At 46.2% G+C, this 27,520-nt stretch overlaps 1 long non-coding RNA gene across 2 annotated transcripts in view; it reads left to right on the forward strand.

Annotated features, from left to right (window-relative positions):
- The first annotated feature begins 2,500 nt into the window (after positions 1-2,500).
- The window catches only part of LOC106834964 (uncharacterized), a 145,364-nt gene continuing 120,344 nt past the window's right edge, over positions 2,501-27,520 (forward strand). The window contains exon 1 of one of the 2 annotated variants that reach the window (XR_011499554.1): positions 2,501-5,221. This is a non-coding gene — a long non-coding RNA (uncharacterized lncRNA). The remainder of the gene's footprint in view (positions 5,222-27,520) is intronic. The other variant, XR_011499556.1, reaches the window with a different exon arrangement.

The following is a 27,520-nucleotide window of genomic DNA, read 5'->3' on the forward strand; positions in this document are numbered from 1 at the left end:
AGGAAAGGCCCTGAAAAGGCTTTTTTTCCCTGTATTATTAGGCTGAAATAGATGCAAAGCCATCAATGATTAATGCTGCTAGATGGAGCTGGTTCACTTTAGATGAACTCTCCTCCCTGCTGCATGACCATGTAAATCACAGTGAGCTATTACACTTCATAAGTTTAAACTCCTCTTTGCTATTAGGAACTGACTTCCGTGAGTGCTTCTGAAGTTTTGTATTTAAATATTGGCTGCTTTTCACAGGGACGTCTTCCCACTTTCATTCCCTGTGTCTTTTATGGGGCAGAGGGTCTTTCTACAGTGTTAAAACAGGAGCTTAGCATTCGTTCCTTCTTCTGCAAATTAGTTTGGTCCATAAACCTTTCCTGAGAGACTCTTTACTCAATGTTGGGCCCTTGGGCTGAGCTTGGCAGTGGGCTCTGTGGAGAGAATGGGAGTTCCTCTGACCTTGAGAGCACACAGGCAGGGCTGGACAGTTTTAGGTCTTGGTCAGGAGGCCCACCATATCCCCAGCTGCCCAGTTAGAAACTCCTCACTCTCCCTCAGCTGCCACTAACCATTCGACTTCTGGGGCTCAGGCTACTTATGTCTTACATGGGTACTAGCAAGAGCCCTGTCACTTGTCTCCCTTGCTTCAAGCTCTCCCCAACACTGTCCTGGTGTGAAGGACATTCTTCCCACTATGAAGTCATACCTCTCACTCAGAAGGCCTGGGTCTCCACTGACTGCAGAATGAACTCCCAACCTAGGCCTGGTGTTCAGGGCCCTCCTCACCCCAACATTCTACTTCCTACTCAGTTCTCCAAGATCTCACCCACCCCTTCTCAAAATCCTCGTGCTTCAGCCATCCCAGACTTGCTTTTGATCCCCGAGCAAGCATCCCATGTACCTTCACATTGCTTTACCTTGTTTGTGCAATTCCTATTTTGTGGAATTCTCCTCCCCTTCCCCACTGTCCTTTCCTAAGCATTTTTCAAGCCACGGCTCTGACATCCCCAACTTTGTGAAGCCTTCTCCAATCCCCAGAGAGTTCGTTTCCTCTCAGATCAGGGCAGAATGAGACCAGACCCTGATTCTCAAGGCCCTTACCCCATGCTGTTTGCTAGCACTAAATATTTCCCAGAATGACCTGGAGTATCCAGGAACACGGGCTACCCAGGCTCTTTACTAGTGGCTTTTCAGCAGGTGGCTGTAGCTGCTCACGCCCTCTTCCCTGAAGAAGGATGTCCTCTTTGACTGGCAGAAAATCTAAGGAGGGAGGGACCAGCCGGTGGGCCCCCTAGACCTGTCCTGAGAGGAATGGGGCTGCTGCCGCCCAGGCTGATATCCTCCTCCACCCACCCCAGGCAAGGTCACCTTCAGCAACTCTTGACTGACCATCCACTGGGCACCAGGCACTGAACTGGGGCTGGGCTCCTGCCTTCAAGGAGCTCACAGCCCAGGAGGGAAGATATATCTCTGTATATGGGATTATTCATTTGCTAGGATTGCTGTAATAAAGTAACATAGGCTGAGTGGCTTGAACAACAGAATTTATTGTCTCCAGTTTTGGAGGTTGGCAGTCCAAAATCAAGGTGTCACATTCTTAGGTACTAGACTTCAACATACGAATTTAGAGGGGGAGCACAAAATTCAGTATAACAATGGATAATGGAAGTTTAGGATAATAAGAGCCATAAGGGGATGGAGGTTCTATGCGGAATGCAGTTGGGACACAGAGCAGGGGTGCCCATTCTAGCCTTTCTTCTCTTGACCACACTGCACATTGCCAGTCAAGACTACCACTACCAAGGCCTGCCTTTAATTGAGCAGACCACTAGTAAGAGGCAGACATGGATTTAAACCCACAGCCATGTGGTTCCATGTGGTTCTTTGTCAGCTTGGCCATTGGTTCTTCTAGTTGAGAAGCCCAGGCCCCTTGCTTCCTCTGGTCTGGCCCAGATCCCCTTTGGGAGAAGGAGAGATCCCCGTAAACTTCTTCCTGTCTCTCTCCTTCCCTGCCCAAGCTAGTGAGTCAAAGGAACATAGGCTTAGGGCTCAGAGAGAGCTGAATTTGAATCCAAGCTGAGTTACTTACTGGCTTTCTGATTATGGACAGACAAGTCACATCTCTCCATAGGGCTCGGTTCCTTTTTCCATAAAACGGGATGATAACTCTTGCCAGGCATGATTATGGAATTAAACTGAGAATATCCAGGGAAAGGCTGTGGAGCCAGCCAAGCTTGGACTGTCTTAATCTCGTGTCCTGGCAGAGGCTGACATGAGGGCTGGCCTAAAACCACCCTCATTCAATAAGTGTCAACTGAATGAAATGCAAGTGACTCAATAAATGGGCAAAGGGGGCAGTGGTCTTCCACTGCAAGTCCTTCTGCCAGCTGTGCCTGTGAATTCGGCGGGGGGGGGGGGGGGGGGGGGCGTCTAGCTGTTCCTTTTATATCCAGGACTGAGGGTAAAAAAAGATTTCCTCACCTTATGGAAGGGACAGAAAAGAAAAGCAAAAAAAAAGCCGGTTGTAGAAGGTGAGTAGAGGCTAAGGAAATGTCAATGATCTGCTTTTCATCAGCATCCATGTGGAGTGGCCCAGGCAGGGCCAGGCTGTGGAGCTGAGCGCTGGGCCAGGGCTAGGGGTGTAGGGGCAGAGGAATGGGGCTGTGAGCCCGAAGTCCAGAGTGCTGGGAGGAGGAACAGCAGGCAGCAGGCATAGGTTTGTGGGGAGGAAGAAAGGTGCAGAGCTGTCTGCTGTGTATAGTGAAAAGAGAATAGGATAAGGGAGGCTGAAGACCTGTGTTTGAGTTCTAGCTCTACCACATGTTTGCTGTGTGACCCTTGGGGGTTACTTAAGCTTTCTGAGCCTCAATTTCATCATTAATTAAATAGGGGTAACACCCCCCAACACATACACATAGGCTCAGGATTACTGGGAAAGTTAAACAAGGGAGCATGTCAGGAAGTTCTTTGTAAGGTGTACATTCCCCAAGTTAACCCACAACCCTAGTGTCCTACTTGGCACATAGGCCAAACTTAAGGTGCCACCTCACTTCCTTCATGAAAGTCCCACTGTTTTCAGTCACTTCACACTGCAAATCCTGAGAACCCCTGCCCCCTCAACGCTTCAGTCAGGTTCTCCCTTCAAAACTCCCTTTTGGATTATTGGATTATCAGTGGCTACTGCCACCTCATTTTCTCTCTCTCTCTCTCTTTCTCTGTCTCTCTCACTCACTCATTCACACACACACACACACAGCAGGAGGATAGGTGCTGTCTGTCACTCAAAAAGCCACATTCCCAGCAACTGATGATTGGATTAAGAAGATATGGTGTATATATATACAATGGAATACTACTCAGCCATAAAAAAGGACAAAATCGTCCCATTCACAACAACGTGGATGGACCTTGAGGGTATTGTGTTAAGTGAAATAAGCCACGTAGAGAAAGACGAACTCTGTATGACTCCACTCATAGATGGAAGTTAAACATAGAGACAGAGAGAACTGATTGGTTGTTACCAGGGGAAAGGGGGGGTGGGGGAGGGCACAAAGGGTGAAGTGGTGCACCTACAACATGACTAACAATAATGTACAACTGAAATTTCACAAGGTTGTAAACTATCATAATCTTAATAAAAAAAAAAAACACATTCCAAGTGCCACCCGTTCACTCTATCTTCTAGAAGCTTGCTGCCTGGAGTTAAACGTGGGCCCATCAGACCCACAGACAGAGCTGGTGGAGCTGAGGCCCAGGAGTGAAGTGCAGAGTTGATGAACTTTGAACAGAGCATATCTAACAAGGAAGGGCCGTCCAGTGGGAAAGGCTTTGTCAGAAGGTGGTTCTTCTCTTGTTTCTATTGCAAACAGGTCCTAGATCTGCTCATAGCTCCTCTTTGCTGGGGACATTGTCATCAGTGCCATCAGTTTCTTCCTCCTAAGCTCTGGAAAGGGGTTCCCATCAGGACAAGCCACAAGAGATAAAGGAGGCAGCTCATCCACCCCTAGTCTGTGGCCAGAAGTGGTGAGAGTCACCCTGGAGCAGGGAGAAGCACAAAGGCCCCAGGGTCTGGTGGCCTGAGCCCTGGCCCAGCTTCGCCCTGCCTTGCTCTTGGTTTTGCACAAGTCCCTGCCCCTCTCTGGACCTTGGTTCCTCTAGCTTCCCATTGAAGGAGTGGACCTATCCCATCTCTGAGCTCCCTTCTCCCTCAAAACCTTCCTGCATCCAGGCCTATCAATTCGAGCTGTGCGATCAGGATGCTGAAAGGCCTTCTGATCAGGGTAGGAACTGCTCTCTTGCCAGCCCTATTGAGGGATTTGTGTGGGTCCTGCCTATGCCTGCCTCACGCCTACTGCTGATCAACCGTTTTGTAAGCCCGGAGCAGACGCCCATTCATTGTCCTTAGACTCACATTCCAGGGAGAAGTATCATGCTTTTAAGCAGTCAAGCAGCATCTAGGTGCAAACCTATTTCTTCATAAAGATTTTCCACCTTTTGGCCCATCTGCTTCTGAGTAACCTGAAGCACAACAAAGATAGTATGTGTCCCAGCTGTGGATTTTGACTAAGCCTGCTTTAAAAATCTGCATCACACCTAGATTTCTCCCCCCAGCCGTAGCTCGATCCTGAACAACCCTAACTCCTTCCCACAGATGCTTGGCCCAATGAAAGCAAAGATTTCAACAGCTAACTTTCTCACTTGAATCCTTCTCTATTCATGCTAAATTCCAGTTTAGGAAGGAAAAAATATTTATCACATTCCTGCATGGCCATTCTACACCAGATTGAGTGGGTGATAGGCAGGAAAACTGGAAAGGAAATGCCTGTAATATTTAGTTAATGTGGTCATCATATTTGATCTGGCTGCTTCTCTCCCAATGCAAATACAAATGTCCCATTTTATTTGCATGTGAGTCTTTTCATCCACAGAGGGAGGTGTGGAAGAGCCAGCTCAAGTCCCAAAGTGATCTTGGAGCAGAGTGAGGCATTAGTTGGGACTTAGAGCTGTTGTGCTGGGCCCCAGGTGGCTAGGGGTGTGGTTTCTAGGAAGCTGCTGAGGGGACAAGGCCACATGCAAATACTATCTCAACTGAGAGCAGCTTGGAAAACACCACAATTCAGTTTTGCAGAAAACCATTTCACCGGTACCTCTCACAGAGAAGGCCATGGGAGTGGAGAGAGCACTGGGCTTGGAATAGAATTCAACTTTGAGTTCTACCACTTGACCTTGGGTGAGTTTCTTAGCTCCTTGGAGCCTCAGTTTTCTGCTTAGTAAAATGGGCTTGAAAATCCCTGCTCTGCCAACCTCACAGGGGCTGTGAAGAGTCCAGGGGAAAATGCATATGCAAGCTGTTGTGAACTGTTTTAAGGAACACAGTGTATTACTATTACTATTATTGTTATTGTTATTAAGTAAAGAAGCTAGAAATTGTCTACAGAGCAAAACCAGGCGATAGTTCTATTTTTAGGTGATTTGGATCAAAACAACTCATCTGAAAGAAGTCATTTGGAACATGTAGAATTGTTCTTAAGAACTTATGAGCCCTGGGCTTTAGTCCAGAGAGCAGCTTAGTACACTCAGTGACCTGGAGGGAGCCAGCTGCCCTCCCTGGCTCCTCTTACTTTCCCCATCTGTACCATGTGGAGTTGGCCCAGATGCTCTATCCAGCCCCTTCTAGTCTAAGGCAGCCCGCTCTATGGTGCAGACTGAGCACACTTTCCAGAGATTTCGCATTTCACTGGGCCTTTGTAGGTAGGAATTTCCACATTTCTGTAGGCCCAGCCTTTCGACCACCAGCTCCACTTGCAGCTCTGGTCTACTCAAGCCTAGCATTTGCTAGAGAACAGGCCAGTGTTGCGGGCAAATAGCAAGAGATCTGGAGGGAGAGCAGTGGGATCCTATCTCACAGTCCTCTAGGCCTCAGGCATCCTGACCCTCGGAGGCACAAACAGATGCCATCACAGGAGGCCTCTGCCTGGGACAATTCTAGAGACGGTCTCCCTGGCCCAACCAGCTCTGAGAGCAAATAGACACAAGGCCACAGACTCAGGACAGTTTCCCAAAGAGCCTCCCAATCAGGTGGATGAAGGCATTTAGATGAAAGTTGACATATTTCTAATGGATCTGATTTAAATATACAGGAAACTCATTGTTGATCATTACAAATCACATCTTAAGGGCTGATGTTTTTCCTCCATTTGGCTGCTACCAGATAATGCTGGAAACGGTCAGTTCTATAGAAACTTCACCTTGGTACTCCTCTTAGCCTTGCTGTGAGGTTTGGCTTCCTAGAAAGCTTCCACTCCTCACATCCCCTTTGTCCTAATAAAACCTAGGCTCCAAGATGCCTCAAGTTGAGGTCATTTTGATAGTGCAGTTAGAATAGTTGCTACTACCAAAAGCTGGGAGTCTTCCCATTCTCAGATTTCGGTCTTTCAACCTCATGCCCTGCTTTTCATCACCTCCCAGGAGCAAGACCTCCTCTACCTGACATTCAAGACCTCCCCTAACTCATCCCTTCAGTGTAGAACAGTGGGGAAGATGGTTGGCTTTAGATCAAGCAGATCTGAGTTTGAATGCCTGCTCTATCTCCTATGTGACCTTGGAAAATTACTATACTTTTCTTCCTGAGCCTCTGTTTTTCCATCTGTCAAAGGGAGATAGTAATGCCTCATGGAGCTGTTTGAGGATTGAAGAGAAAATAATAAATGCAGAGCATCTGGTCCAGCGCTTGACCCATCCTGGCTGCTCAGTTGTCAGTGGCTGTGAACACTGCAATTCCATCATGCACAGTCCAGCCCCAACCTCCCCTCCAACCTTTCACCTCATCCTCCCTGCACATCCTGTGCTCCAGGCAGATGGAGGCTTTGCTCTTACCCTGAAACTATCTGAGTCTTTACTTCTGCTTGTCCCTCTACCTACGACATCTCTTCCCTTGTGTTCACCTGTCTAAAACCAGACCTTATACTTCAAGACCCAGCTCAAAGAAAGTCCATCTGGATCCCCAGCCTGATGTGATCATTTCTCCTCCGAGTCCCCGTGGCCTTTCAGCCCTCCCTTGTGGTACTCGTCATGGATCCTGCCCAAACTGCTGTTCTATTTCAAGCCTTGTACTCCGTGCTACAGTGTATCGTGAGGCGAATCAGACCCGGTGCCTACCCTCAGGGAGCTCAGTCTGTTGAGCAGCTCGAGTAACTGGATCACTGCTATCAGCATGTCTAAGTTTGGATCATAAGTAGCTGCGTCATGCTCGCCTACCAACAGACAGACCCACAGTGCTCTGTTGGGGAAACCAGTAGCTATGACTTCTCCCCATATTCCAACATCTTGAATCCTCAAGGACTCCATCTTCTTGTGTTGTTTTGAAACTTCTGATTCAGACAGGTTGAGCTAGCCCAATGAAAGGGAGATAATCTACGTGGCTATGAGAGCTGAGACTTTGGTGTCAGAGAGACCTGGGTCGTAATCCTGATTCTTTCCCCCTTACTAGCTGCATGACCTTGGGCAAGTCACTTCACCCTTCTGTAAAGTGTTTCAGAGGAGTAAATGGGAAGGGCCAGGCACAGGGTGAGGCACATGGTGGGTACTCAATAAAGGGTCATTATTGGGCTGGTGGTATTTATCTTACCACCATAGAGGATACTGCAGCATAGATGGACTTTTCCTGGGCCCCATTCAAGGGAACTTACATCCTAAAGTGCCAAAGGACATTTTTCACATTGAAGCCTTGCCCTGAGTCTGCCCCGAGATGGGGCCCTGAGGAGAGTAGTTCAGAGAGGCTCCAACCACTGGAAACAGTGGCTCTTACTGAAGGTGTGTTGATAGAGGTCAGTTTGCAATGATCTCAGTTAGTACTCTGGTGAAGCTGTCCACTTGGATCTCATTGGTGTATAAGGAAAACTGTGTCTCTTCCAGGAAGAGCTGCTTTTGAACAACGTAATTGAGTGGTGATGGGAGGCGATGAGAAAGGTTTGGTGACAGGTGCTCCACTAAATCTGACATAGGGATGATCTTGGCAGAGCTTCCGTTTGATGCTTAGTGCTTTGTCCTCTTCGGGTTTGGGGGAGCAGCTTCCAGTCCCTGGCAGTATCCTGGATGGGTTCAGTTGTGGGCTTGGCTGCATCCTTATTAAGTTGGACTGGTGGCGACGAGTAGGCAGCTGGGGCTGTAGAGAGAGATCCCTTCCAAAGCTGCCGAGAAGGCCCGGGCATTGCCAAAAGTGGAGAGGAAACGTAGGTGCGGCTTGTGCAGACATTTGTACCTAAGGTGGGGCTCGTCTTGTGGGTCAGAATGGCAGTGGGAGCCTGGGGACACTGGAAGTACAGAGCTTGGAGGTACATTACCAGATGCTGAACCGTTCACAGCAAAAACCTGCCAGCAGCTGGTGGGGAGAAGAGGACTATCACCTGTGGTGGAAGAGCCGTACAAAAGCTGGGCAAGGAGACAGGACCTGATCCAAACACACTGGGGCTTAGGGCAGGGCTCCAGGCAGAAGCTCATCTATGTGGACGTGGCCAATATAGCTGGGGTGGAGAAAGGCTGTGGGTCTGTAGGCTCAGGGGAATGAGGCTCCCCCAGCCCCACTGACTGCCTGCTCTGGGGCAGCAAGAGAGAAGCTGCTGAGTGGATCCTTTGGGGCTAGGGTAAGGTCAGAGCTAGGACTGTGGGGAGAGGCCCTGAGCCTGGCTGTGAGGGGCAGGTGCTACCAGGGACCGATAGACCTGCTGACCGAATTCTCTCTTGGTGGTTTGTTTATTTTCACCTGGACACCATATTAAAGGTTCCTTGGCTACATTTTTCCTCATTCATTCAAACAATATTTATTTACAGGACACCTGCTCCAGTCAGGCCTTCTACTCTATTCTGGGTAGACTAGTGACACTAAGAGTGTGGACCCCTCCTCAAAGACCTCCCTCTGCCTCCTGGGGTTAGGAGATGAGTAGACAGACAATTAGGGTACAGCATGGCAAGGGCGATGGTAGAGTCTGCACTTGGCAATGCTGGAGCCCAGTGGAGGGTGCCCGGCCCTGCAAAGGTACCTTCCTGGAGGCGAGAGACAGCACACTTCTGGCCGTGATGCAGTGGTGAAGCTGGTCCCTATCTGTTCTCTTTGTCTCCACAGTCTTCTCCAACACAGAACTTTATTCACGGGGTGGGGGGCCTGTCAAGGCAAAGCATAGGACATTCTAGGCTCCTCACCAGGACTGGTTTGATTTAATTCTCACAGCTGGGACTAGGAAGTAAGCCCAAACACTCAGCAAGGTAACTGATGATTAAAAACAGTCTGTCTTTATGAACTAGCTCTGGCACAGGCCAGAAACTAGCATGATGGGACAGAGCCTTAGGAGAAAAAAAGCAGAAATAGCCAACCTCACATTGGGTCCAGGAATTTTCTCCAAGTTCGCAGCAAAGCCTCATGGGAAAATGAAAGTCCCAGGGAGGCCTAGGCACCTTTTCTCTATAGGGTGAGGGGGAGTTTTCCTGTGGAGAAGGATGTGCAAAGGCTCCAGGTCCTCCTGGGAGAAAAGATTTCCCTTTCAATGATCCAGGGACTAGGATTTTATTCTGAAATGGGATGGACAGTGGCAAGCATGGCTTGCTGGGGAGTGAGAACCACAGGCCCCAGGAGACTGAGGAAAGGACAGTAAGGCCCTGCAGCTTAGGCCCGGTGAGGAATGGCCTCACCAGGGCAGCTCAGCACCCAGGGAAAGGCACTGCCATCTCCTCCCAGAGAGGATGGTTACAGCCCAGGAAAATCCACCACCGGCGCTAATAGAAGCCACTAGTGAGAATGGTTGTTTTTGCTTTTAAAAATGGTTTGATAAGTGTTAGGAGAGAAATTAGACTATGCCAGAACTCAGGGTTTGGAAAAGAGGAGGCAGCTCTCAGTGGGCTTTCTGGCCTCTTTCCATCCTAAAATGTCCTATTTTTCTACATAGAATAAGAAAATGCACTTGTGCCCCTCCCCCTTGCCTCTCTCCCTGTCTTACTTTGTTCCAGTTTCATAAAGCCACTGTGAAGAGCAGCCTTGGTTCAGCCTCAGGAATCACGTGCACATCTCTGCGTCCGTCTGCTCTCTAGCATCTTCTGCTAGTGACCCATCCAGGCTCATTTACTTATGTGGCAGGACTCCGAGTGCCACCTCGTCCTGGGCTGGTGCTGCTATTTGTAGGACAACTCAGAGGTACCCCTGTGTCGCTCCACTGGAGAATACTTCCAATTGCTAATCCTAGGAAAAATCAAGATTCCTAAAAATCCCTTTGAGGCCAGCCCTCTTCCTTCTGTTATCGCTATGCTCATTTTACAGATAGCAAGAGGTAAAGCTAGAACTCCAAAGACTAGGACATGTTAAAGGCCAGAGGCGCCACACTGCCCTGGCATTTCTTAGCACTTGCACACACAGTTGCTGATTGCAAAGCAAGGCATCCAGCTCAGCCTGGAGAATACAGCAGACCAATCCTTGTTTTTCCCGAGTTCAAACTGGGAATAAGGACAAAGTAGACAATCAGAAAATTATTTTTAAACATGTTAGAAATGCCATGTGTTCATCCTGGGATGGCGGAAAGATTGATAAATTTGGAAGCAGAAAGTCTGAGTTCAGCTCTCTTCTTTGTCATGGGCTAGCTGTGTGACCTTGGAAAAGCTGGTCATCCTCTCCAGTCCTTAGTTACCTCACTAGTAAAGGGATGGTAAAGCATCCAGCCACAGGCTTGTTGAGGACAAAGTAAGGTAAGGGATGTGGCAGTACTGGGAAATGGCAGCAGGCTCACCGTCCTCAAACCCCCCATGTAGGGCTTTAAGTGAGTGCTCAGTGCTCGTGGCATCTGTGGGGCTTGTCTTGGGAGTCTGCCTTTAGAGTTGGCCAGCCACTCCTGGAACAGCTATTTCTCGTTTGAGGGTAGGTTTGACTGTCGGTAACCCAAAAGGCTTTCTGAGAGAATATGGAGAAGGTGGATGGTTAAATCAGGGTAGGCTGGATTTGGCTACAAAGGGTGGTATGATTCATAAACCGTCTCCAAGGGCCGCCTCCACAGCCCCACAGGGTTTCAGCAACAGCAGCTGTGAGAAGACATGTAAAGCCTCTCAAGGGGATGACTTTGAAGGAAGACATTTCCTTGATGGTGTAAATTCTGGTTCCTTTGCTTAAAAACAGTCTCGTTATCATGACACCTCCTATATAAAAGAGCATCCATGGAAATGCCTAGTCAGTTATGCCCTTGAGCTTCCATTTTTCTCTTGACTGAGGCTGTTGGAGAGTCGATGGTCTTTAGGATTGCTTCCAATGCTGATGTGTTCCACTTATGATTCAGCTTCTGGGGATATGGGTGGGACGATATGTGCTTGCCTGAGTAGTGATCACAGCAGGATACTGGGAATAATAGCAAACACTTACAGAGCTTTACTCCCCCTTTGGGGTGGGCACTGTTATCATACCTATTTTAAAGATGAGGAAACTGAGGCACAGAGAGGTGAAGTGATTTGCCTAGAGTCACACAGCAGCTAGGAAGTGACAGAGCCCTGATGCAAACTCAGGGAGCCTGACTCGAGTTCATGCTTTACTCTGTTGGAAGGAGTCTTATGAGCTGAGTCTTCCAGAAAGCTCTTGTGCAACAGAAGTAATGAGAGCACCAATTTCCCAGGCCAGAATCTCTCTTTGTCTGAGTTCTGCCAATTGGCTCTCAAAAACGCAACACCTCTGACAGGGGTATAATGCATTGAGGGGTGTCGCTGCCAAAGACACCCCTCTGGGTGTCCACCTAGAACCTGTGAATGTGACCTTATTTGGAAAAAGGGTCTTTTCAGATGTAATTAAGTTAAGGATCTGGAACTGAGATCCTTTTGGATTTAGGGTGGGCTCTCCATCCAATGACGAGTATCCTTATGAGAGAGAGAAGAGGAGAGAAAAAGAGGAGAAGGAAATGTGAAAGTGGAGGCATTAATGCGAGCAATGAAGCTACAGGCCAAGGAACACCAAGGTTACAGACACCAGAAGCTGGGAGACAGCCATGGAGCAGATTGTAGCCCACAGCCTTTGCGAGGGGTGTGGCCCTGTTGACACCTTAATTTTGGACTTTGGGCCTCCACAATGTGAGAGAGTACATTTCGATTGTTTTAAGCCACCCAGTTTGTGGCAATTTTTATGGCAACCTTAGGAAGTGAATACAGAGAGTGAGGCCCAGGAGGAGTCCTGATGCATCATTGCTCCTCAAAGGCGTTTAAGGGTCAAGGTCAGCATGAGGGTGGGTATCAATACCACCGACCCTTTGGAAGTGTCTAGAAGTGTGGTAGAGGGTGAAATCAACTCCTTCCAGGCACACAGCCCTCTCCACTCAGAGGCTTCCAGCCCAGTGCTCAGAGGCCATCATGAGTGGCAGAACCATCTGCCTGCTAAGCTGCTCAAGAGGGACCTTGGTTCCCTGCGGTATCCAGGAAACCCCAAGAGTGGCCAGTCATAATGGCCCTCCAGAGAGCTTCTGCATTCCGGTTAATGTACTTCTCAGCTCACTGGAGCTATATTTCATCCCTTCTGGCATATTTTGTTTTGTACCTGATAAAGGGGATGGGGAGGGGGGAAATATGAGAGAGAAGGATATTTGTTTGCTGGACATTTTGACATTATTGGCATTGACATCACTCTTGCCTGGGGACATATTGGGAACAAAGGTCTTTCATTGATGTTCTCAAGACTTGAGGGCAACAGAAAGTAGTTTGGCCACCTACTAAGTTCAACCCTTCTTCCTAGTTTCCATGCTTCTCACACCAAGGCTGAGCTGATGGGAACTGCTCTGTGTTTGGAAATAACAAAAAGATGACTGAGAGGCCGGCAATTTGAAGCCCAGATTTCTAGCACTCGGGCTCAGGCTCCTCACCCTGGACGTGCCTGTAGGGCTTGTGAGGTCCAAAGCTCTTAGCTCACACTTGAGAAAACAGGCCCAGAGGGAAGCGAGGGCTCACCCCAAGCTGCACCCCAGCTTGCTGCCAAGCTGAGACAGGGAAGCAGGAGTCTTTCTGGCTTAGATCCCCTTCCTGGTCATTATGAGAAGCCAAGAGCTGGGCAGGCCTCCTAAATTATCTTTCTAGCTGCATGTCCTCTGCCCCTCCTTGGAGCCTCCATCCTAACACCCTACTGTTCCTGGGGCACTGTGACCACGTTCCACTTGAGTATTTAGGTCCCTGCCTTGTCTTCTCTGCTGGACCACAAGGCTCAAGGTCAGGGCCTAAGCCTGATGTGTGGCTGTATTCTTTCTCCTCCTTCCAGGGTCCAGCCAGGGCCTGGTGTGGAATAGGAGCCCAGCACATATTTATTGAATGAATGAATGAGGGGATGAATGAATGAAATAAATTGGACATGGTAACAATAAAAAGTCTTTTGTGCTAAACTATATACTAAGAGTGAATTAGAATGGACTCATTATTATATTAAATTACATTAAAATTACATTAGCATTTCAGATTTTAGCAGAGAAGAAATTACAGACAAATTCATGTATTCTCATTCCTCAGTGATGGCTAACCCCCAAAGATTTAAAGGAGAAACAGTAAGCTAATGTTCTCATTCTGTTTTTGTCTCCTCTTTTGCTACTTGACACAGCTGTGATACTATGCTTGCTTTGAAATGCATTTTCTATCATTTCAAGCCTCTTACATGAATCCATAAAATTAACTTCCAACCTTCTTTTTCTTCTTTCTTCTTTGCTCTGGCATTGTATGGTTAATGCACCCTTTTACCATATTTGAAAAGCAAAGTTCATTAAATGACACGAGCCCCACATGTAGCTACCTAGCTAGTTTAATGGATGTGCGTTCTTGGTCAGCTCTGCTGAGTGCAGGGTGAGCAGGGCCCAGGGTGGATCCAGGCTCCTGGGCCTGGCAGCTCTGGGTGTGGCAGGCTGGATGTTGGAGAGCCCTTAGTGTGATCTCAGAGCAGGACAAGGCAGTGACCAGGGGAGGTGGCTTATCTCCTGAAAGGGCTTCTCTCAAGTAGGGTGAGCAGGGGAAAGGCCCCATCCAGAAAGCCCCACTGGGGCAGGGCCAGTGGAGGGCACATCCTGGGACTCATACCTGGGCTTCTGGCATTACCACAGTCTTTGGTAAAGCAGTTTCACAGCCACGCCTGCCGTTCGAGAGGCAGCTCTTGGGAGCAGTGCAGCAGGAGCAGTTAGGAGGGTGGACCCTGGACTCCCACATTTCCTAGCCCAGAGATCTCAGGCAAGTTACTCAATGTCTCTGAACCTCAGTTCCCTCTTCTGTAAATTGGAGGCAGTGCAGCTGCCACACAGCAGTTTAATCTCTGTACATACTTGGCACAAACCCTGGCCCATGGGAGGCACCCTATACGTGCCTCCTGTGGTGAGGGCACTGGTAGACGGTGGGAGTGGTCGTCATAGTGTAGTAACAACAGCTTCTCACTGAGTGCTTTCTATGTGGTGGACAGTATTACTGCCATCCTCTAACTCTTGAGTTAGGCTGTGAGAGGTGACGTGACTCGCTTGGGGTCACACAGCCACCTCCCCAGGCTGTCTCGAGAGTCCAGTGAAGTAACAAAAGCCATGAAAGCCAGGTCTCCAACACTTCCTTACTTGCTTAGGAGAGCAGAACTGAAGACAGGCCACATCTCTACCTAGCTACTCAGCTGACCTTGAATCTCACCGGGGCCTGAGGGAAGGTTTTCCTAAGAAGGGACGCTCCACAGGCTGTCAATGAACTATGTGGACTGTCAGCCAGCAAGATGTCATGGCTGAAACTGTAAATTGTGTCTTCTTGAAGAAGGGAAAAATTATACCTTGCAGACCTTCAATGTCAGATTGACTTAAACCAGCCAAGCAGCTGGCTTGCCACGTTCTTCCCCCATTGGCCTTCCTGGGGAAGAGGGTTTGGAAGCATTTTCTGGGCCAGAAGGAACCAGGAGGGGGTGTCTAGAGAAGGGAGGGGAGGCATGCAACCCTTGGGTGAGGGGAATCAGGGTTTTGTGACTTGCAAATCTCAACTAAGTTAGGCATGCAACTTCCAGAACTGAGCCAGGGGTTGTCTGGTATTTAAGGTGGGGTTCCTTTGAGGAGATAAATCAGAGCAGGTTGAAAGTGGAGAAGGGAGGCCATGCTGGGAGCCCCGTGAAAGACGTAGTCTCCTCCTATGCAAACAGCAGGGAAGGGAGGGCTCCTCCCGGCCCCTTCCTCTTTCATGACTTTGTGGGCTGTTGGGCAGGTCACAGTCTGAGGAACCTCGTGTCCTCCTCCGGATTCTGCTATGTTCTCTAACCTCCCTGTCTTGGTTTCCTTATCTGCAAAGTAGTCTAAGTCAACTACCTATGGTTCTTATTGAGGCTGTTTTTGGCATCTCCGCAGAGGTGGAGGAACATAGTGGAAGGCCCTGGCCTCAGGATGACCCTGCTCAGCCGTAAAGTTAACTTGCCAGGCAGGAGGTGGCATTGGTTGGTCACCCAAACATGTTGAAATGAGGGGGAAGCTGGGCCAGGGTAGACATCTGGCTTGTCCCACTGGGTCACTGACCTTCAAGTTCCCTTGTCCTCTGTCCTAGCCACAGTAAAGCCCCTCTGCCGCTCCCCCTCTGCTTGCTTCCATTCCCAGAATACAGCACTGCAGAGACTCATCTATTTGACATGGTGCCACAGCCTGTTTAGGCAGATCTGTTAGCCTTTACTTTTAGTTCCCAGGAGCGCTGAGGAACCGTCTGGGGGTGATGTCCATGGACACACTTCGGGCCTCATGGATTCTGTATGTTCTCTCTCATATTGCATGTGTGAATATGAGAGGAATTGGTCTCTGGACTGATGCTAGTCTTTTTCTTTACTTCAAGTCCAGACAAAAAAGAGCACTGATTGCCTCGATCTTCACAAAGCTGCAGAATGTATCTGACACAACCTAGAATCAGGGAGGGGCCCATCAGTTCCAAAACCCTCCGCCAGGTGCAGGAGCTCCCTCTCCAGAACTTCGTTTCTATTGGAATAGCTCGAAGGACAGGCTTCCTAAGGCAGCCTGTTCCAGGTTCAAAGAGTGCCAATTGTTAGGAGAGTTATCCTTACTCTAAGCTGGAATTTCTCTCCCAGAAGCGTCTACCCACCATCCTGCTCCTCTCCTCTGTGTGCTCTTTCCCATGACAGCTCTGGATGTAGGTGGAGACAGCACCCATGGACCCCTCATCTTCTTTTCTCCAGGCTTATCATTCATTCCTTTTCTGACATGATTTCAAGACCCTTCACCATCCTGTTCTCCCTTTCACTTTCTTCTACTTTCTCCCCATATATCTCAATCTGTAATCCATCTGGAATAAACTGGATTATTCAAGAAGAAGTAAAGATTTAGGTGGATTTCCCTTCGTGTTCGCATCCAGGTTCCCCTAGAGCACATGCTAAATAAGCTTTAATTTCCCTGAGGTTTTCTTTCACCTGGTTTGATGCTATTTCTAAAATAGATTTCATACACGGCTTTACTTTTCCTTTTTTCTCTCAGACTCTGTATTAGTTTCCTGTTGCTACTGTAACCAAGTACCACAGATTTAGTGGCTTAAAACAACATACATTTATTATCTTACAGTTTCGGAGGCCTGAAGACCAAAATGTGTCTTACTGGCCTAAAATCAAGGTGTGGGCAGGGCTGCATTCCTTTGGAAGGCTCTGGGGGAGAGTCGGCTTCCTTGCCTTTTCCAGCTTCTAGAGACCACCTCCATTCCTTGGCTCATGGCCCCTTCCTCCATCTTCAAGGCCAGCAATGCAGCATCTTCAAATTTCAACCCCCCTCACCCATCTCTTTTTGACTCTGCTTCCATCATAACATCGCACTATGATCCACTCTTCTGCCTCCCTCTTTCACTTGCTAGGACCGTTGTGATTATGTTGAATGCATCCAGATAAACAAGAATAATCTCCCCATCTCAAGGTCTTCAATTTAGTCACATCTGCAAAGTACCTTTTTCCACGTAAGCTAACATATTCACAGGTTCCGGGCATTAGGACAGATATCTATTATTCTGTCTACCATAGACTTGTTCTGCCTGCAAGAGCATGGTGACGTTAGCAGGATGAGCTTTGTTGACCATAGGTAGATGTATCTGGGGGGGCTCCACCTCCTCGTGCACACCTGGGCCCAGCCTCCCCTCACAGAGAGGTGCTGCACTACTCGGGGGAAGGGGGAGAAGTTCAAGCAGCTCCAGGGCACAGAATCAGCCCCATACATGGTATTTGAAGCATCTAGCTCCCAGAAACTCTTCTTCTAGGTTCATTATGAGCCTGGCACAGTAAGAATTTAGCAAATGAATGCCCGGCTGACTGGCTGACTGGATGACCTGCTTCTGCATCCATCATATTCTTATGACCTTCATATAGCGCACATCAGCTCACATCAGTTCTCTCTTTAGAAACAGTCAACGGCACTCTTGAATGTGCAGATTCAATCCCAGACTCAGCCCAGCCTGTCTGACCCCAGCTTACTGGTCCAGCTTCACCTCTTTGTACTCATCCATGAGCCCCATCCTCCAGCCTCACTGGACTGAGTAAGAACAATCGCAGCAAGCACCTATGGAGTGCTTGCCAGGTTCCCAGCCCTATTCTGAAGGTTCTATCTATATTTACTCATTTAACCCTAGCAACAACCCTATAGGTAGGTACTGTCATTCCCTCCATTTTATAAATAAGGAAACAGGCCTGGAGCAGTTCAGTAACTTACCCAGGGGCATGGCAAGGTAGCAGCGAGCAGAGCCAGGATTCCAACATGGGCAGTCTTGCTCCAGAGCCTGTGGTTTTATCCATTGTATTAAACCACCTCTCAAAATATCCTGTGCTGCTCTGTCCTGTGTTCTCCGGGCCTTCGTCCTTGCTACTCTGGCCTTTGGGGAGCCAGTTTCTCTTTCAAGATGTAGCTGACTGTGCCTTGACTGTCTCCTGCCCTTGCCACAGTGCCTCTCCTCACCCCCACTCTTCTTTCCTCGAGTCTCCACGGTCAGGGCACCTTTGGGTCATTCTGTACTGCAGTGTGGGCTGCTCCCATGTCTGGCTCTCTAGAGCCCAGTTCAAGGGCCCCATGAATGTTTAGGTTCTTGTATCTCAGAGCCCCATGACCTGCTGAGCTGGCTCAATGCAGGCCCCACATGAGAGGGGTAACTGATTCTTGGCTAGGCTCTAGGTACTTCCTACCTGAGAGGAAACCCTCTAGATCAGAGGTTCTTAGCCTTTGGTGGGTCATAGAACCTCTTTGAAGCTCCCATCGGAGCTTCTACCCACGAAAATGCTCATGCACATACAATGTAGACCATCAAGGGGGCTTCCTGGCACTCCTAAAGCCCTTCTGGGACCCCTGGTTAAGAGTCCTCCCCATGAAAGGAAAGCTGGCATTTACAGAGCCCCTTGTGGGCACCAGTCATATTGCTAGGGCCGTTCAAATGCATTGTCTCATTGAACCTTCTCAGCCCCATGGGAAGCAGACTTCTCACAGGCTGCCCTAAGTCACACAGCTGATAAGGGGGTGGTGGGCACTGGCAGCCTGGCCCTCCAGTCTCTAAAATCCTTGCTTTTTCCAGCCGTCACCTCAAAAGCTGAGAAGCTATATGCGTGGGCCCTCCAAAAGAAGAATTGGCTACAACAGGACAGCAGTGACCCAGGCTATCCCCTCATAATGCTGGGAAGGAATCTGGGAAGCAACTCTGATTGCTGGCCAGGACACTGGGGACCCCTGAGCCGGCTTTGGCCCAAAGGTGGAGCAGCCAGGGGATGGGCTGGTAGTGAGCCTGTCAGAGCAAAGGGGCCCAGATGCTGGAGGAAGCAGATAGTGCCCAGAATGTGATTTCCTGAGTGCCTGCAAGGTCAGGGGGGAGGGCCTGAAGCCAGAGCATAACCTGGGGCCCCACGCGGGAGCAGCTCTGCTCCTCTTCCAGCCCCACACGCAGCACACAACTGCCAGGGGAGGGCTTCAGTGCTGTCCACTGGGGGCCTTGTTGGCTCTGGGATTGCTGGAATCAGCTTGGCCAGATTTAAGGAGGCCAGAGGACTGGACAGGGTGCTGGGTCACCTGAGATCAAGAGGCGTGAAGTCTGGGTCAGGTTCTGTCCCTAGCTTGTTGGGTAACTTTGAACCATCTCTTCCTGTCACTGTGCTGCAAGCCACTATCTGGCCAATAACTAGGCCATCTCTAAGGGCTTCTGCCTAATTGTGGTGTCTTTAATTCTGAGCTCTCTGTCCCTGTGTCTGTCAGGGACCTGGGACAATCCTAACTTTCTTGAGCCACCAAAGAAGTTATCTGTGACAGAGCAAGAGTCTACATCATTATCAATTCAACATACACTTACTGAGGTTGTCCGTGTGCCAGGCACTGGACTAGGTGCTGAGGCTCCAGCAAGGAGGCCAACCCCACCCGTATATGGGAAGCTCCCAGTTGGGTAGGAAAAACTGGCACATAAAACAAACATTAAGAAGCTGTATATGCACCTTGGATTATGACAGTCACCTCTATAGAGTGTCCAAGAGCTAGCTGTTCCTGATCTGAGTGTGAAAATGTCCCGTTCATCCATCAGGAGAGGGCACAAACAAGCACCATGCGGCGACAGGGTGAGGAGGGAGCCATGTAAATGTCATTCCTGCTAGGGGCTCAGGCTGCAAGGCTGGAGTGAGAAGCACCATTGAAACAATGTGTCTTGCAAAGCTGTTGTGGTGCTGGAATGAGAGAATTTCTTTACATGCCCAGAGCATGGCCAAAGCAGAAGCTCCACAAATGATAGCTCTTATTAGCTCCATTTTACGGACAAGACAAGAGGCCCAGTGAGGTTTGCAGTTACTTGTCTAAGATCACAGAGGAACTTCATGGCAGAACTCGGATTCTCACCCAGCTTGGATTGGTTTCCGACACCGTGCACTTTCCCTCATACTACTTGGCTCTCTATTACTTTTGGCTGGTTCTGAAATCAAAAATCTCTCATTCAAGTTAAAGATTTGCCAGGATCATTAATTTTCAAAAGTATGTATGGGTCCTGAGGGCAGTTCCCCTAAAGAAGCTCATCTTTGCCAGTCCTTGCCTCGGAAAGCCCTTTGTCTATGCTCACCTTGAAGCTGCTGCCGGGCTTCTGGGTAGCATGGACTTCCCCTGCATGTGCCAGTCCCTGGTCCTGACTCCTGCTTGGTCCCTCAGGGGAAGATTTCATTGGCTGGGAGAGCAACAGGCAGGGTAGCAATCAGAAAGGCAGAGGAGACAAGTAAAGGGGCTACACCTTGCCGCTCACCCCCGCACCTTTACTTAGCTGGGAGTCCTCCAGCAGATTTCTCTTCCGTGCCCTGCATTAGCCATTCTCAAAAGCTCTGATCAGTTTGAGGATCCTTGTGACTTCGCTTGTGTGGAGGAGGAATGAGGTTTGTAATAAAGAAAATAATTATCTGATGAGCTGCTATGTTGGTTCCTTGGGCTCACACCCAGCATGTCTGGGCACCAGCTCCCAGGCCATTGTCCCAGGCAGGTGGCCTTCCTGGCTTCAGAACAGCTTTCACTGGACTGGCTGGCTGTCATGAGGCAAACACTCCCGAGTTGAGACCCTGTTAATGAGTGCTACATGGGCTTGTGATTCGCTGCTGTTCTGCATTCAGACTAGCATGGCCTCCACAACTAAGGGATCAAACTGCTAGTCATGTGCAGGGGCCTAGGGAAGGATGCAAGACAAGCATCTCTTCCACGCTTCCTGCTGGCAGCCCTGGAAAGGGCAGAAGAACACTGTCCAACCAGAGTTTACCTAAAGATGGGGACAATGAATGAGTGGGTAGCATTTGGGCCCTTTCGGTCACAGAATGTGAGGCCAAGCTCATCTTGTTTGGCTTTCCGCGGAATGTAGTCATGTAGGCTGCACAGTGAAGCAGAAGGAGCACTGACTCTATACTTGCAAGAGAGATCATGACAGGCATGAAGTTCAAGTTCTGGCCACAACATTGGCCAGCTCTGTGACATTGGGCAACTCCCTTCACCTCCCCAACCCTCCATTTCCTCATTTGATGAGTGAGAATAATAAGACCTGCCTCTCGGGGCTGTTTTTGAGGATTGATTCCTACATATTGGATGCATATAACCCAGTACAGTCCTGGACTAGGCCAGAGGTGAAGTGTGTGTCAGTTTGATTATAGCAATATGTCCCACAGGCAGAGACGGCACCAAAACAGCTGTGCCAGCTACTGTTTCTATCAGGGGTTAATGAGTGTCATAAACACAGTGGGCTCTTCCTGTGGTGGACTCTCCTAAACCTGGTCAGAGAACAGAATTTCACAATTTAGGGAGCTCATCCCCCCATTGTTGGGGTAATAGACGCTCCTTCATATGATTGTGAGCTTTGTGTAGGTCATGTCACCTACAAATGCATATATCGAGCCTTTCTAGAATTATCCATCCATAAAACTATCTAAGGACATCCAGTTTATTGATCCCTGATTAGCTACAACTTATCACTCTGTGTACGTACGTGACAGTGCATCATTACCTGGGGGTGGGAGGAGCTGGAAACAGTTTTTTGTCAATATAGTTTTCATTGTTAAGAAAGCAGAGCGAGTTACTTTAGGTTTGATGATCACAACAGCTTCTCTACGTAGGCAGCGTTCCATCTTAGCAGACACTGGGAGATTAATCAGAGGATCTGCTCCAAGAGCAGTGGTGCTAGGGAGGGTTTCAGAGTCCTGGGTCTGAGTCTCAGTTCTGTCATTTGCTCCTTTTGTTACTGAACGTAGCTTACATGTAGATAGCACTCTCCAGGCCAGGTAGAACTTTCAATGTGGTTTTTACCCTCACAACAATTCGGCGAGGCAGGCAGGACAAGGATACTTCTATTCCTTATTGTTTTCCAGATGAGGAAGCAGAGCTGTGGGGGTTTAAGTGACTTATCCAAGGTCCTGCGCTTGGTTGATGGTGAGGTGAGGGGGTGGAGCCCACAGCAGCATTTGAATTGGGCTGAGAATCTCATACTGGGCTTAGAACCAAAGGCTGCCTGCTAGCAGCACCCGTGCAGCTGCAAGAATAACTCCTGAAGAAGCCCGCCAAGGACACTACAGCGTCCATCGCGACATCTTGTCAGGTGTTTATTGGTCATTTGAATATCCTCTTTTGTATTACACCTGTTAAGCCATTTTGCTACTTTTTATATTGAATTGTTTGCCTTTTTCTTACTGATCTGTAGGAGGCTTTATATGTTCTGCGGTACTACTCCTTTGTTCCTTTTATATGTTCTCCCAAACTGTGGTTTGGCTTTTATTTTTCAAAATTTTCTTATGAAAATTTTAAAATATACAGAAAAGCTGAAAGACTTTTACAGTCAACATTCATATATGCACCTCAGATTCTACAACTAATATTTTACTCTACGTGCCTTGTCATTTATCTATCATCCTAGCTGTTCATCAGTCCATCTTATTTTTGATGCATTTCAAAGATGCATTCAGTATGAATACCATTAGTATTTGTTTGCAGTTTTTTTATTATGAGATCAAATTTGCATATAATGAAATGCACAAATCTTAAGTGTCTCATTTGACAAATTTGGAAATATACATACACCTGTGTAACCAAAACTCTATCGAGAATTAGCACGTTACCATCATCCTGGCATGTTCTTTCCCAGTCAATCCCTGCTCCCACATTCCGTAGACAACCAATATTCGGAATTTTTTTCCACCATAGACTAGAGTGACCTATTCTAGAATTTCATATAAATGGATTCATACAGTTTGTCCTTTTTTGTGTCTTCTTTCATTCAACAAAATGATTTTGAAATTCAGCCATGTTGTTGCACATATCAGTAATTTGTATCTTTTTTATTGCGGACTTGTATTCCATTGTATGAATTTATCACAATTTGTTTATCCATTTTCCTACTGATGGACACCTTGGCTGTTAACACAGGTTTTGGCTTTTGTGAACAAAGCTGCTAGAATATTCTTTCATAACACTTTTTGTGAACATTTGTTTTCATTTCTCTTTGGTGAACACCGAGGATTGTGACTGCTTGGTCATAGGATAGGTGGATGTTTAGGTTTATAAGAAGCTGAGAGCTAGAACATTTCAGTGGCTGTACAATTTAACATTCACATCAACAACATGTAAGAGATCTAGTTGCTCCATATCCTTTCCAACGTTTGGTGTTTTTACTCATTTTGATTTTAGCCATTCAAGTGGGTGTAATGATATCTTATTGTGGCTTTGACTTGCATTTCCGTAATGACTAGTGATGTTGAGCATCTTTTCACATGCTTGTTGGCCACTTGTTTATCATCTTTAATGAAGTGTCTGTTTAAAAATTTTGTCCATTTTTATTGAGTTCTTTGTCTTTTTATTATTGAGTTTTAGGAGTTGGGTTTTTTTTAATATCCTGAATATCAGTCCTTTGTCAGATATATATTTTGCAAATACTTTCTCCCAGTTAGTGACTTGTCTCTACATTTTCTTGATGATGGCTTTTTAAAAATAGACTTTATTATTTATTTATTTATATGTAAAGATTGGCACCTGGGCTAACAACTGTTGCCAATCTTCCTCTTTTTTCTTTTTCCTACTTTATCTCCCCAAATCCCCCCGTATACAGTTGTATATCTCAGTTGCCGGTCCTTCTAGTTGTGGGATGTGGGATGCCGCCTCAGTGTGGCCTGATGAGTGGTGCCATGTCCGCGCCCAGGATCCGAACCCTGGGCTGCCGCAGCGGAGCATGCAAACTTAACCACTCGGCCACGGAGCCGGCCCCAAGACTTTATTATTTAAAACAGTTTTACATTTATAGAAAAATTGAGTAGCTCGTACAGAGAATTCCCATTGCCTCTCACTCAGTTTCCTCTGTTATTAATGCCTTACATGATACATTTGTGACAATTAATAAACCTAGACTGATACATTATTATTAACTAAAATCTGTACTTCATTCATATTTTCTTAGATTTTACCTAACATCCTTTTCCTGTTCCAAAATCCTATCAAGGATATCATATTACGTTTAGTTGTCATGTCTCTTTAGACTCCTCTTGGCTATAAGAGTTTCTCAAATTTTTCTTGTTTTTGATGATTTTGATAGAATACTAGTCAGGTATTTTGTAGGATGCCCCCCATTGGAATTTGTCTGATGTTTTTCCCATGATTAGACTGAGCTTATGGGTTTATGGAAGACCACGGAGGTGTAGTGCCATTTTCATCACATCATATCAACATGGCTTATCCCTGTTGATGTTGACCTTGATCCCTGGCTGAGGTAGTGTTTGTTAGGTTTCTCACTATAAACGTACTCTTTCTTTCCCCGCATCCCATTCTGTCCTCTTTGGAAGGAAGTCACTATGAGCAGCCCACACTTAAGGAGTGGGAGGTTATGCTCTCTTTCCTTTGGGTCAGAGTGTCTACATAAATTATTTGGAATTCATCTGCACAGATCTTAATGATGTCATTTGATGAGCAGAAGTGCTTAATTTTGATGAAGTCTTATATGTATGTACATGTATATATGTGTATATATGTGTGTGTGTGTGTATATATATATATATATTTATGTACCCTATCTAAGAAATCTTTGCTTACCCACAAGTCATGAAGATATTCTTGAACCATACCTACATCATACACAAAAAGTTGAGGTGTTTCACAGAACTGTTTTCTGCTTCATCTTGTATCCATTTCAGTAGCTGTTATTTTCAAAAAATTTGTTCATTTTATCAAGTTGTCAAATTTGTTGGCATAAAGATGTTGATAGTATTTCATTATTATCTTTATCTTTTTAATGCTGTAGGATCTGTAGTGACAGTCCCTCTTTTATTCTTGATCTTACTAATTTGTGCTCTCCCCTTTTTTTCCTGATTAATCTAGTCAGGGAGTTATCAATTTTTGTTGATCTTTGTGCTTTGTTAATTCTCTCCATTGTTTTTTTCCTATTTCATTGACCTCTGCTCTTTATTATTTCTTAACTTCTACTTACTTTGGGTTTACTTTGCCTACCTTTTCCTCCCTTCTTAGTGTGGAAACTTGGTCATCGATTTTAAACCATTTTTCTTTTCTAATATAAGCATTCAAAGTTATAGCTTTTTCTTTAAGCACTGCTTCACCTGCTTCCCACAAATTTTAATATGTTGTGTTTTTATTGCCATGTGCTTCAAAATATTTTCTAACTTCCCTTGTGATTTCTTCTTTGACCCATATGTTATTTAGAAGTGTATTGTTTAATTTCCAAATATTTCAGGGTTTGAGGGCTATCTTACTGTTACTGACTTCTTATTTAATTCCATTGTGGTCCAAGAACATCTACTGTATGATTTCGTTTCTGTCAAATTTACTTAGACACGGTTTACGGGCCAGCACACAATCTGTCTTGGTGAATGTATCATGTATACTTGAAAAAAATGTGTATTCTCCTTTTGGGGGGTATAATGCTTTATAAATATTATTTAGGTCAAAGTGGTCTGTAACATTATTCAGATCATCTACATCTTTACTAATTTTTATCTAGTTGTTTTATCTCTTGCTGAGAACTGTTGTTATAATCTCCAGCTATGGCTTCTCTCTTTAATTCTGCCAATTTTCACCTTGGTTTATTTTGAAGACCTGTTATTAGGCATGTACACATTTATGAATGTCATATCTTGCTGGTAAATTCATTATGAAATGTCTCTCTTCACCTCTGGTAATACTCTTTTCCTTGAAGTCTACTTTATCTGATAGTAATCCAGCCATTACAGCCTTCTTATATTTACTGCATGGTATATGTCCCTTTCCACCTGTTTGCTTTCAGTCTGTCTGTATCTTCATAATTAAAAAGAGTCACTTCCAGCAAGCATTTAATAATGTCTTGCTCTGTTAATCCATTCTGACATTTTGCCTTTTAATTCAGGTGTTTAGTCCATTAACATTTGTTATTAGTGTGCCTGGGCTGCTCACAACAAAATACCACAGGCTGGGTCGCTTAAACAACAGAAATTTATTTCTTCACGGTTCTGGAGGCTGGAAGTCCAAGATCAAGATGTTGGCAGGTTAGATTTCTCCCAAGGCCTCTCTGCTTGATTTATAGATGGCTGCCTTCTCTCTGTGTCCTCACATGGTCTTTCCACTGTGCATGCACATCCCTGGTGTCACTGAATGTACAAATTTCCTCTTCTCATAAGGACAATGGTCCGCTTGGAATAGGGCCCACCCCAAAGGCCTCACTTTAACTCTTCAAAGGCCCTATCTTCAAATGCAGTCACATTTTGAGGTACTCGGGGTTAGGGCTTCATCATATGAGTTTGTGGGGGGAATACAATTCAGCTAATAACAATATTTAACATAATTATTGATACATTCAGATTTACGTCCCTTTTTTTTTACTATTTGTTTTCTATTTCCCCTTTCTGTTCGCTTCTAACTTGTTCCTTTTCTGCCTTCTCTTAGATTATTTGCATATATTATAGTTTTCCATTTTATTTATATGATTTTTAGCGATACCTCTTTACATCTTTTTGTGTTGTTCTAGGAATTATTATATACCTTCATAACTTTTCACAATATCCTTAGAGATAATACCATACCACTTCATGTCAAATGTGGAAAACTTGCAACTATATGTCCACCCTCTTCCAATTTTTATGCTATAATTGTCATATGTATTACATCTTACTGACATTATGCGATCTACAATAAAATGTTATAATTTTTGCTTTAAATGATCAAATGTATTTTTAAGAAGTCAAGAAGAAAAAATCATCTTTTATATTTACTCATATATTTACCATTTTCAACCTCTTCATTTCTTCTGTAGATGCAAGTTTCCATCTGGTATCATTTCCCTTCAGCCTAAAGAATTTCCTTCAGCATTTCTTGTAATGCAAATATGCTGGGGATTAATTCTGTTAGTATCTTTTATCTAAAAAAATCTTTATTTATGGGCTGGCCCAGTGGCACAGCGGTTAAGTTCGCACCTTCTGCTTCTCAGTGGCCCAGGATTCGCCAGTTCGGATCCCAGGTGCGGACATGGCACCGCTTGGCAAAAGCCATGCTGTGGTAGGCATCCCACGTATAAAGTAGAGGAAGATGGGCATGGATGTTAGCTCAGGACCAGTCTTCCTCAGCAAAAAGAGGGAGATTGGCAGTAGTTAGCTCAGGGCTAATCCTCCTCAATAAATAAATAAATAAATAAAAATTAAAAAATCTTTATTCCATCTTCATTCTTGATTTTTGCTGCATATAGAATTTTTGGTTATTTTCTTTCAGCACTTTAAAGATGTTGTTCCCCTGTCTTTGAGCCTCCATTTTATTTCTTGTGTAGTGAGCAGTCATTTGAATTGTGGCTCCGTTGTACGTCATTTTCCTCTGCTTTAAGATTTTATCCTTATCTTTGATTTTTAGCAGTTTAGCTGTGATGTGGTAGGTATGATTTTCTTTGTGTTCATCTTGCTCGGGTTTAACTGAGCTTCTTGAATCTGTGATTTTATGTCCTTCACAAAATTGGGAAAGTTTACTTCCATTATATTTTCAAATAAATATTTTTTTCTGGTTCATTCTCTCTCCTCTCCCTCTGGGACTCCAACTATATATATTTTAGATATTTTACAATGTCC

The sequence above is a fragment of the Equus asinus genome, chromosome X (assembly GCF_041296235.1).
Source record: "Equus asinus isolate D_3611 breed Donkey chromosome X, EquAss-T2T_v2, whole genome shotgun sequence".
NCBI lineage: Eukaryota > Metazoa > Chordata > Mammalia > Perissodactyla > Equidae > Equus > Equus asinus.